The sequence below is a fragment of the Cynoglossus semilaevis genome, chromosome 9 (assembly GCF_000523025.1).
Source record: "Cynoglossus semilaevis isolate Cse_v1.0 chromosome 9, Cse_v1.0, whole genome shotgun sequence".
NCBI classification, from domain to species: domain Eukaryota; kingdom Metazoa; phylum Chordata; class Actinopteri; order Pleuronectiformes; family Cynoglossidae; genus Cynoglossus; species Cynoglossus semilaevis.
This window is the reverse complement of record NC_024315.1, coordinates 5,066,349-5,078,554: the sequence shown is the minus strand read 5'-3', so window position 1 is coordinate 5,078,554 and position 12,206 is coordinate 5,066,349. Positions and strand designations below refer to the sequence as shown.

The following is a 12,206-nucleotide window of genomic DNA, read 5'->3' as shown; positions in this document are numbered from 1 at the left end:
AGTTTTACAATTTATAACTGTAAATGGGATTTTTATATAATAATAACAATATCTTCTCTGATTGGTCCACATGATCTGGCCTGTCATGTTTGTTTTGTTGCCTTATATCTGCATTTATTTAATTTACTGACCCAATAAAAATATATAATCAGCGATCCAACATGGCAGCTTCCGTTGAGAAGACGTGCTTTTGATATAAGTTCCAACATGGCAGCTTCCGTTGAGAAGATGTGCTTTTGATATAAGTAAAAAAAAAATCATTACTTTTTGGTGAAAAACTATTCACATTTTTAGGAATATAAACACTACAAATACCAATATCAAAATGAATGAATTCAATGAGTGCCAATTTACAAAGATGCATGTTTCATGTGAATAAAGTATTGTAAAAAAAAAAAAATCTTTCACCATGCCTCAAGCAAAAAAACATTAAAACTGTTTTTTTTAGTTTTTTGTTTTTTTTTACTTTTGGTCCAACATGAATCTGAAAAGTGTCCAGTGTGGATTTGCAAAGTGGATTCTGCGGTTGTCCAAAACAACCTGCACACACCAGTAAACAAAACCTCCTCGGCTCCATGATCGGCCCTCCACAGGGTCATTATTACTTAATCAATTCACCCCTGGAGCGAAATACGCCGCCCACAGGCAATCAAGTCACGGACATTGATTTTCAGCCTGTAAACAAAGTTTAGGGAGACAGAAATGTTCAATACTTGGAGCTGAAGAGACACAGGGGGGAAGGAGGGAGAGAGAGAGAGAGAGAGAGAGCGAGCAATGGAGAGACAGAGAGAGAGAGAGAGAGACAAGTGGAAAAGGTGGAGAGCGAGTAAAGGAAAGTGGGGGAGAAGCCACGTCCAGTGAGGAACCATTGTGCCACCGCTGCTGCTGCTGCACCACGGTGCCATTAATTAGCCCAGGCTGCTGTGAGGCAGACACTCAGATCAAAGGTCGTGCATAGATAATCTGAGGAGCAGAGTGTGGCGCTATGGTGCAGGTTGAAAAAAAGAAAGAAGAAAAAAACAGCCGTAAAATTCACCTGGACTACTTGACATCAGGGAAATCTGGGTAAACTCATGCATAAGGACGGCACTAAAACGGAAGGACGCAAACACACACACACACACACACACACACATAGAGACACTGGGAGAGTCACAAAGAAAGAAAGAAAGAGAGAGAGGGAGAGAGAGGGAGAGAGAGAGCCTCACTTACCAGGTTCTGTTGGGAAGAGCTCCCAAGATGCTACCAGCCTCCGACTGTGAAACCGCACATCACTGCGAGGCGAAACGCGCAGGGGAATAAAAGGAAAGGACGGAAAAAGACGCACAGACATAGGCTGCCGGAACGGAGCGAGTGCGTGTGCGCGTGTCCGCGTGTGTCCAAAAGGCTCAAAACAAAAGAAGCATTTTTTTTCTCCTCCACTCTCGACTTTCTTTTCGCGTAAGAAAATAGGGCCCCGCCAAAAAAAAAAAAAAAAAAAAAAAAAAGTGCCCAGATGAGTCCAGCAGGGTGTATGAGAAAAGGAGGTAGAGGAGCAGGAGGAGCAACAGCAGCAGCAGCAGCAGGAGCAGGAGGAGGTGACGGCGCGTCTCCTCTCCTCTGGATCCACGGGGTTTGTGTTGTTGTGCTGGCGCGTCTGCCTGCTCTCTGCTCACTCCGTGTCTCCTGTCGCTGTGTGTGGCTGATTGGTGCTGAGGTGAGGAAGCAGGGATGTGGACACCTACTGATCATTGGATGGAAATTACTATAGAAACACTCGGGAGGTGGGAGGGATGGATGGCTCAGGGCGCACAATACAGGGAGGGAAAACATCTCTCTGCGTCTCTCACCCTCGTTCTACTTCATTTTTTTCTCCCTATTTCCTTAAAATATTTTACTGATTTTTTCTCTCCGCTGTGTCGTTGGTGCGGGAGGAGGCGCAGGAGCTGGAGGGTGCTGCCACATCACTGGTGTCCTCAGTCTCCTCCGTCAGAGTGCTCAGACCTTTTCCTCCCCCCCCGGGCCCCCCCCCCCCCCCCCCCCCCCCCCCCCCCCCCCCCCGTTCGGCGACAACCATAATTACTGAAGCCCTCGGGATTCATCAGCGGTATAAATCCCCGCCTGCTGGCCACCCATGCCGCATGCTCATGGCTGACAACACAGGCACGCGTGGCACATGTGTGACACAGTTGGTTCACTCGGTGATGCTGATGAGCCACGAATAATGACTCCAATCATCGACTTAGATTATTTTCCACCAACATCAGCTTTTTTTTTCTTTTTTTTTTATCAACCGCAAAGTTTCGGCTCTAGCTTAAAAAAAATGGTCGGAAAAATTTTCTGCCACAAGTTTAGAAATATTTGTTGTTTGTTCATGCTAATGCAACAGTTATCATTTACTGATTTGTAACAATGTGCGTATTGCCTCCTTTCCTGCAGGGGGTGCTATTCAACCACATCAGGTGAACTTTCCCATGTTTTGAGTTGAGCAGGCACATGATCAGAACTCATTTTGTCAACGTGAAACAAGTTAAGTTACAGATGAAGACAAATCTGCAAACACAGACCAGAATACTTTTTGCAGTACATTAAAAAGGACGGATGATCGACTTCGGCGTCTACGATAACTCAACAGCTCCACCTTCAGTTAACTGTGAGATCAAGCTAACGTGAGAAACACATGATGACATGATGAGCTAATCAATATAAAACGAAGCTCAGAAAACTGAATTTATGTCACATTTAAATCCTTGGACATTTTTTAAAAGCGTTAAACGCTGCAGGTTAAAACTGTTGAATGCAAACAGAAGCCGTACACATATTTTGGACAATTACACAAAGTTAAATCCTTTGCTGACTGCTCTGCCATTAAAATGTAAAATGCATAAAGAATAAATGGGAGCACAGTCCACCGAGGAGCAATGAGTCTCCTATTTAGCAGAAATCCTGCCACAAAACTCTGGTCATTTGGCCAAAATAATGATGAGGCTGGATTTTCGCTCAGGGACTCAGTGGATGACATCAGAGCTGATAAATCAGCCGCGGTGGAAGATTTTCTGTCTGAAAATAATTCTATCTTCCTGAGAATAATCACCCCCGAGGGAAATCTGCCTCGGTGGTCTTTAACTCTGCGCCGAGCCCCAGCGGTATGTGGGACTGGAGCAGCATGAGGCGCGGACCCTGACGGGGGGCCTTTGTTCCTGCCTGCCTCGACGCTCTGCTGTTCTGCCCGTGTATCTCCTCCTGCCCTCCTCCCCCGTGAGGATTAGTTAAAGTTGGAGAAGTAATTAATAACCACGACCCTGGATTTGAATGTGTCGCGCGTTTTATTAATGGAAACGAGGAGGGGTGTCGGTGTGAATCCGTGGATTCATCTATCTCAATTGAGCTGAGCTCTGTGTTTACTTCTGTCAAGAAGAACCAGAGAAGAGCCGGGAAACAGGAACATGTTCAGACGTCAGGGTTTTCTCGGCTGAAATTGCAGGAAGCGAGCCTTAATGAGGAGCAGCAGGTCGGATCAACCGCAAAGAACTGTAGATTAGAGATGACCGCTTTTAGCTGTTAGCTAAAATTCCAACAATGCCGATATTGTCTATACCACAGGTGTCAAACTCAGGCCCGCGGGCCAAATCTGGCCCCAAGTGAAATTCTCAGGCCCACGAGCCAAATCTGGCCCCAAGTGAAATTGTATAGATATATTATACAGTGACTCCAGCGTATTTGACAAAACCCAAGTACTGGATTATCGGGTTTTTATTATCGGAGGTAAATATTACACATTTTTGCTAACATCAGTGACGATAACATCAGTGGGCTGATATTATTGGACATCCTTACTGTATTAAGTTAAGCCAGTGTTTCCCAAACTTTTTTTCTGGGGACCCATATTTTAAAAGTCACAAACCTTTGCGACCCAAGTCAACAGACATTATTCGTACACTCCTGGGAAACATGATGTGAGACGACCCCCCAAAAACCCACTTGAGGGCTGGACCCAGTCTTTGGGCTGGGGTATTTTTTTACAGGGTATTTTTGCGCACCATCGTAGACACAGTTGTCAGAGATCTTTCTTTAGGAATTACAAAAAAAAAAAAATAAATACAAGGACAGAGTTTTCCAACGGACACGAATCAAACACCGTCGTGTTCAACAGCATTTCCTCCAGACTTAAAAAAAAACAGAGACTGACAAACACAGGCTATGAAGGCAGAGGGAGGGGTCGTAGTGGTGCTGGAGGTGGGGGTGTCAGGAGGAGGTGGGGGTGTCAGGAGGAGGTGGGGGTGTCAGGAGGAGTTGGGGGCAGGTCCACCTGATGAGATTATGGGTCAGGCTGTGATGATCCACAGTGCAGCGCTAACCTTGACAGCATTTATTAAGAACGCCGCCTGCTTTCCTCCAGCAGGCTGCAGCCTGTGGTGCCCTCACTTTGCACACATTAGCCTTTCACTGTGATTTAATGCATATTACACCGTTTCTCGCTCCTTTTCTCAGACACAGTCGAGCGATCACTCCTTCCCGTGCCTTCGCCCGCTAATTGGAGTGTATGGAGCACTCTTAATTATCCAGTTAGCAGCTTTGCTGAAAGGAATCCGACTCCAGGCACACATTCTTGTGCACCTACACACAATCCCTTCTAATTCCCATGTAACAGGAGGAGAGGAAGTATCTGTGTATACACTGGATGAGTCGACGTTTTTAATTGAGAGAATGTCATTGGAAAAAATCCTGTTTCTATTTCTGGGCCTGTGGATTTTACCGCTACAATAGATCTAGGAATATATTTTGGTGGCAGACTATAAAATAATATACAGTAGTAGACAGCTATATATAAATTGGTGATTTGTGTTGATGTTTGGGCCCCACGATGGGCCAAAAGAAATACAGAGCAGATCCTATATACTTCATCAACTGAAATGATTCTTTATACATTCTCCAAATTATATTCAGAGCGCTGAGAGAATGAAAGCATCAACGCTCACTTCTAGTTTCAGTTTATAGTTCAGACTCACAGTGTTTATCATCATACGCACAGTAAATAAATATATTTGCCTACAAAATGAAAACGTACGTCTGTCGTCCACAAAGAAAGCCAAACAACCAAAGTCACAAAAGTAAAACAAAATAAATGAGGAACAGTAATAAAAATAGTAAGTATTACATTACTGCCACCTACAGGTTCATTTCCAACTGGTTAACATTTAGTAGTTTACCACATGCTTTAGGTACAGATTCGGCAGGAACCACATAACAGTGAGTAACTGATCCTGTTGGTTATGCTAAATGCTAATGCTTATGCTAAAATAGTGGCTAATTTTATTTTAATCCCATCTGTAACTTGTCTAACTTGTAAACCCTGTGGCAGCGGCAGGAGAGACATCGTCTCTGTCCCTGTGTAGAAAAACATCTGTTTACATTTTTATTCACCCGTTATTTCACTTCACCAGAAAGAGTCTAGACTCTGAGGCTTCTGAGGTATAAATGCAGTCAGTGGGAAAGCTCATCTGATGCTGCAGCAGAGGAAACAGCTTGGACAAACACAAGCATCTTGGAGGAACTTATTCAATAAGCCGCGTTCAAAATATGACACAGTTTAAGGGAGTCCACACAACAAGCTGTTAAAGAGCCGAGCGTCTGCAGCTCCCGCGTCGATGGAAGCAAAAGAAGACGTTTTCTATACTATAAGTCACATCTTCAGGTGTGTATCTTAACAGACCAGGTCCTACAGAGAGTCTTGGTCCTGTTGATGAGTCCCACATTAACCTGTGTCAGTCTGGGCTTCCAGAAACTTCCACAGCTCCACATGCAGGATTTGTGTTGCACCATAGAAACAGTCAACCGTCTCCATCAGCCTTGGCAGGTAATGGACTACAACCTGTGTCAACACAAGCTTTATCAACCAAAGTATGACAGAGTGCGAGGACTACGGTGTCCTTGCTGGTGCCGTTGAACACGAAGTATTTGTCAGTTTTATAGTGACACGTTTTTTTTAAAGTAGAGACTAAACATATACTACGTCACGGAGAATAAATCTGATCCAAAAAACTGTAGAACGTAAAAACAGTCGGTAATCCTTCATGACGGCCTGTTAACTAAATCTATTTTCATTTATTTGGCATGAAAAAGTATGATATGAAAAAGTTTCCCAAAACATTGTCTGCAGCGCCCCCTGTTGTTTATAGGATCACTCCTATGCTCACGCCAAGTCAACACATTCAGGGTGTTAGATACAAAACTGGACAAAACAAAATACTGAAATTGAATGTCATTTGCCTCACTGTGCCCCTGGGTGGGGCCCGCCCTCTACTTTGGGAACCACTAGGTTAAATTGGTGGACAAATGATCAGAAAAGTGCCGAACAAAAGCGTAAAATGTTTAACTTTTTCCATAGCATTAACTAGAAAAGTGCCGAACAAAAGCGTAAAATTTTTAACTTTTTCATAGCATTAACTCAGTGGTTCTGAATTATTTTCTGTCATGCCCCCCCCTTGATAACATGTATATTTTCATCTGTAAAAAAAATCTCACTGTGCCCCTCCAGGGCGCTCCGCCCCACTATTTGAGAAGTACTGCATCAACTGAACCTGGTACAGATTTCACAGTGTGAGGAGTGAGAATTAAAGCTAGAAAAAAATATCAGAACATTGTTTTTTTCTTTCTATTTTTTTGGTGATTCTGTTTGTTGTCCTTTTTCCTACATTAGTAACACGGTGTTGTTGTTGTTTTTTCCTGATCATGCGAAGCAGACCAAGCCACAGTTTATAAGTCTCTCAGACAAGGTCAAAGTTGAAATTCAGTTCAGCCTGTGAAAGTTAATCTCTGCAGCCATCCAAAAAGTGTCTGCCTCAGAAGTCATCTTAATGCACGGCTGCACCGGGCGGTTCCATAAATTGTGTCTGGAGTAAAAAGAGCCAACACGGTCGCACCTGGAATTACCTTCAGAGAAAGAAAAAAAAAAAAAATCTCCACCCTGTCACACGTGTACATGTGATGTTTCCTGGAGCCGTGATGGATTAAAAACACAGAGCAGGTGCACGGCTCCACTCTGTATCAGTCATTGTGTGAGGCCAGAGAGAATAGACACATACACCAACCACCACCACCAGCACCAGCAGCAGCAGCAGCAGCAGCAGTGGAAGGGCAGAAGTGGCAGGATGGGAACTGCTGCCAGACACATTACAAGCAGCTCTAATGAGGAAGCCCACGCTCCCCCCCACCCAACGCCACCACAGAGGAACGCGTGGAGGGAATTAATTGTGAGGGCGATGATGGCGAGCAAGCTGAGGAGCAGGTCATTACTGCACGCCTCCTCCTGGAGCGCCGCGGGCAGAGCGTAGAACGCCACGCTACATGCTCAATTCCCATGATCCCACAGGAGGGAGAAACAGATAGCAGGAGAGGGGAGAGAGAGGGGCGGGGGAGATGAAGCCAGAGAGAGAGAGAGAGAGAGAGACAGAGAGAGACAGAGAGACAGAGAGGAGGCAGGTGGTTTTTTTTTTTTTTTGTGAAAACAAAACACTGACATGTGTGGACTAAATATTGTGATCATTTTTATAATTAGCCTCTTTACACACATGCTCATGTGGCCATTTGCTGCAGACATTACATTAAAAAAAATCATTTTTCCAGAGAATAACCATGTAAAAACTGTAAAATAATTTCCAAAGATTTCATCATTTCATGTTTGTTTTAACCCTGTAATTATTTATTTATAAATCATTTTATAGCAAGCTTTATAGTTCTCTTGGTTTTTTTTATTCCTATTTAACACTGAAACATGGACTGTGTCGCATTAAGTGATTATTTAAGTAACAAACGGTAAAAAATAATAAAAATATAAATTTCAGCTGATGCTCAGATCTGGGCTTGGTGAAACATCTGACTCTCATTCCTCTTTGTCAGGATTGGCCGTCCTTATGAAACCTATATGCGGACGAATGCATTGGACACATTGCCCTCTAGTGGATATTTAATGTATGTAACAATGTATACCACTGACGTCGATGGGTCAGGAAGTGGGCGGGGATTTTTGCAGACAGATTTGTTTTGTTAAATTATTATATATCAATACTCTGATATATATGAATCGATCTCTTTAATTATTTATTATTATATTTTGTTGCAGTTGCTGTGACACATCTATCTTAATTTTAAGTTAATATTACATAAAAATTAAGGAATGGAAATCATGTGTAACTTTTTCTTTTGTACTTTAAAAATAAATACATCTGTTTTTAACCTAATAGAGAATTAAATATAAATCGTATAAATTTACTGACAATCAGATGGAACAACAACTGCTGTCATTAAACACAACACGACTACAATTAATCTCGCAATTTAAACAATCTATTGTGAAATCTAAAAAACAACAACCAATATCTGAGTCCCCGTCATGGCCCCTCCTTCTACTACTACTCCCTTCCCTAAACTTATAATGAGAGAGAGCAGACTCACGTGTTTGATGATATATTTAACAACTCCCACCCAGAGCTCTTCCCTTTTCACCACTGTCATAACTGGAAACCCTAATGAGACCCCGGCCCCAGCCCTGGGGACGGACAAGCCCACTGCATCTGCACATTCAATCATTTAGGACATGTCTCCCAATATTAAAATTACCATTACACTGGAGCTGTGTCCAAAAAGTGAAGGGGAACTTTTAATCCCCAACTGCTATGAGTCAAGAATTACCTCATTGTTTTGAGTTGACTCATTGACGTTCGTTTCTAACGAACCCTCTGTGTTGGTCGTTTCGTCTCCCTGAACTCACAGTGGATTCTTGTCATTTTCACCAAATTGGAAAAAAATATTAGGGTAATGTTTATTATCCCTAATAAGATTGAAATGAAAACTTTTTAATTTTAAGAACCATGATAAGACAGAGTGAACAAAAATGTCTCTGTTTATAAACAGTGCAGAAAATTCTGGAACACTCAGTATAAATTTAAAGCTTTACTGATCAAGGTTGGGCCCTGGGGTCGCAGCCAAAGCAGAGAAGCAGACTTCCCTCCACTCAGCCTAGCGTTCCCAGACCACCCCGAAACATCGCCCCCCGCAGGATATCCTGGGGTTTCCCTCAGGCCTCCTCCCAGTGAGACATGCCCAGAACCACCTATAACCTGATGCCTGATGTCACCTCCTGATGAGGAGCAGCAGTGGCGCCACCTTCAGCCTTTACTGGAGAAACTCATTCTGGTTCAGGGGTCACATATGACATCATTAGATGTCAAGCGGCCATCGCAGTACTGACGAAACAGACAGATGAAGAATCGAAAACTTTGAAAGCTACTGAAACTTCATGATCGGAGATCCATTACTACACACTGACTGAAATATATATATATATATATATATTTGTAGAAAAATACTTAATATAACTGCATCTGCACATTCAACTAAAGGAACGAGAACTTCCATGTGGGATTACAGCACCACCTGCAGGGGAGGAATGGGATGCCAGGTTCGTTACAAACTGTACACTAAGAATTTGGAGCTATTCTTTATCAAACTGCAGACAGGTCGTGGAGGAAGAGCCACATATGCAGCACATTGTCAGAATTTATGTAGGCGCATGTTACTATGTCTGTGAGTGGGGGGAGGAGTCGACGGTGGGGGGGGCACTTCCTTCATCACCTGTGTGTTTGCGTAAATCATGTCAAACCAGATGCTGCTTCAGGTTCGATGGATCGTCGACCACTCCACGCTCACAGCAGCACGGGATGAATGATATCAAGGTCGCTGCCAAGGACTAACCCAATCTGGGATTGGCTGAGAACAGAAGGGGTGGAGCTACAGGACGATTCATGTGTCACGGCACTGACGTTATGCTGCACTCACATCACCTTCATTACCTTAATAGAACACAATCTCCATCAACACCTGCATCACAATTTTTTTTTTAATTTCAAACCCTGAGCTTAAAGCTCTGCCGTTGTCAGATAAAGTTCCGTTTTATCACAAACTTCACAGCTCTGCTTTTCTTATCTGTGTTTATCTTATCTGTGTTTATGTCCGGTCAGCATGAAGTGTTTTATGGTGCAGCAGTTCGCAGGGAGGGCTACGTGTCGCTGGTAGACAACGTATCAGGGGAAGGATCGTCTTGCTGTCGGAGGGCTGGAGCAGGTGAAGGAATGATTTCATGTCTGGTCTATCTGGAAAGACCATCTCAGCAGCAGCAGCAGCAGCAGCAGCAGCAGCAGCAGCAGCCGTGGCAGCTGCAGCTACTGTTGTTGCTCTGCAGCTGCCTGAGTCTCTGAGGCACAGGCTGCTCAACAGGCTGATGTGTTGAAGCCAAGCCAGTGAGTGAAGCAACTGTCCTGACTGAAGCAATGTTTCACACTCAAACTGCTTAGATTTTGCCCTTAGTACTTGAATAATGAATAATGAATAACTATGAACTACTAACTATGAATGATGCAACCACACACACGTCAGGACTGTATCTAGACCAGAGGAGCCCAAACTTTTTCGGCCGGGCAACTCCTTCTTTATCCCAACCAAGTTGTGGCAGCAGTGGCCACCCAAATCACACTGCACCGTAACAACCACCCAAACCTTCCTGCGGGTGGTGAGTCCACTGAAAAGTTAGTATATACTATAGCAAAAGGCTAAAGCTTAAGAGAGTTAAGCAGTAGAAAAAAAGTGGTGTCCTGGTTGTTGGGTTGTTGTGGGGACAGTTGGTCAGAGGAAAACCACAGACCAACTGTCAGAGAAGTGTCATTTCTCCTGACTGTGGGGGTCAGTTAAAGCTGTTAACAGTTGCATTTGTCCAGCGACAGTTGTCTGTATCAGATCAGAGTCCAGGAGAACACGTGTGCGCCGCTGCACAACAGCCCTGCTGTTCCCTCTAAGACCAGTACAAAAGCACTGGGAAACTGCAGAGCTAAGACAGTTGGGGGAGGTCTATATATATATATATATATATTACATGTCTTCACCAGCAGGGGTCATTGTCTCCTTCATGCCAAACAGCTGAGCTGGTCTGTAAGGCTAGAGTGAACAGTTGGGTACAAACAGTTGATAATGTTTTTTTTTACTTTGCTAAGTGTGACATGTGTGTCCCCTCGACTGATCAGACCAGACGTCATCAAGGCTCTCACCGCACAAACACAAGGGATTTTTTCTCTCTCTCTCTGTCATGAAACCTTATTTTTAATCTCCCTCCAGTCTACAGCAAAACTGTCTCACAACAGCCTCCCAAACAATCAGGACAAAAGCAATCATTCCACTGTGGAATGATGAGGGCTGAAGAGCTTACTCTGCAGCGCCGGTGAAAGGGGGCTCCCTGCTCCTAATGAAGGCTACGTGTCTCCAGAGGTTTCAGCTCGGGGCAGTGTGACTGCGGAGGATGGAAGCACCTGCAGCCTGAACGCGGGAACCGGCTCTTAAAGCTCTCAGGAGCAGTTGATCACCACGGGAACAGCGACAGACCATGAGTGGCTTGGTCCAGTCCTGCTGTGCCCAGGGAGGACGGCGGCGTCCATTGTCAGAGGACATGGGACAGAACGGGAGGAAAGTGAAACTGGTTAAATTAAAAAATACAAGTAAAAAACAAACAGACTCTAGGACACTAAGATGACAATTCCATTTAGGAAGTGTGTTTTCCTGTTACTCTCCCTTGTTTCTGTGAGGACCTGTCCCCAGCACACTGTCCCCCCGACCCCTCCCTCCAGACCACCAACTGTGACTTAAACAATTAGGCTATGTGTGACCCACACTAACGACACTCTCCTGACTTCTAAGATAAGTGCAGGAGGAGGGGCAGCAGTGGGTGACATCTTGTTAGGATGGGAACCCCCGGTCAGTCTCTTGTGTATTAGGCCTTATCTGAGAAAACTAGTCATTACCCTGTTCAAAAAAGTTGTGTGTGTGTGTGTGTGTGTGTGTGTGCTCAGTGTTTGTTTAGATCGCCTCAGGTGAGGTGTGTGTGTCACGAGAAGTGCTGCTTCTCGCAGCTCAGTGATGCGTGGCAGTTGTCGCGCCTCAGATGTCGGCGTTTTCACTCACTTTCAGAGCTATTGTGGGGAAAGTTGTAAATCAGGGATTTCCTAACCAATCAGACGCATCCCCCCAGGACCAAATGACTCACACCAAATAATAAAACACAAACAGTTTTCAGAGAGGAAAACATTCTTCTCAGTGAATCATTTTGAATTATGTTTAATTTTTTTTAATTTTTTTTGGTTTAATTCTGCTCAAATAAAACCTAATTGTGGGAATAAAACACA

General features: G+C 44.0%; 1 protein-coding gene across 2 annotated transcripts in view; it reads right to left on the bottom strand.

Annotated features, from left to right (window-relative positions):
• Window positions 1-1,867, bottom strand: part of cxxc4 (CXXC finger 4) — a 21,128-nt gene extending 19,261 nt beyond the window's left edge. For both annotated transcript variants that reach the window (XM_008316675.3, XM_025058907.1), the window contains exon 1: window positions 1,213-1,867. The gene's annotated coding sequence lies outside the window, so the exon portion shown is untranslated. The remainder of the gene's footprint in view (window positions 1-1,212) is intronic.
• Between the last annotated feature and the right edge of the window lie 10,339 nt (window positions 1,868-12,206).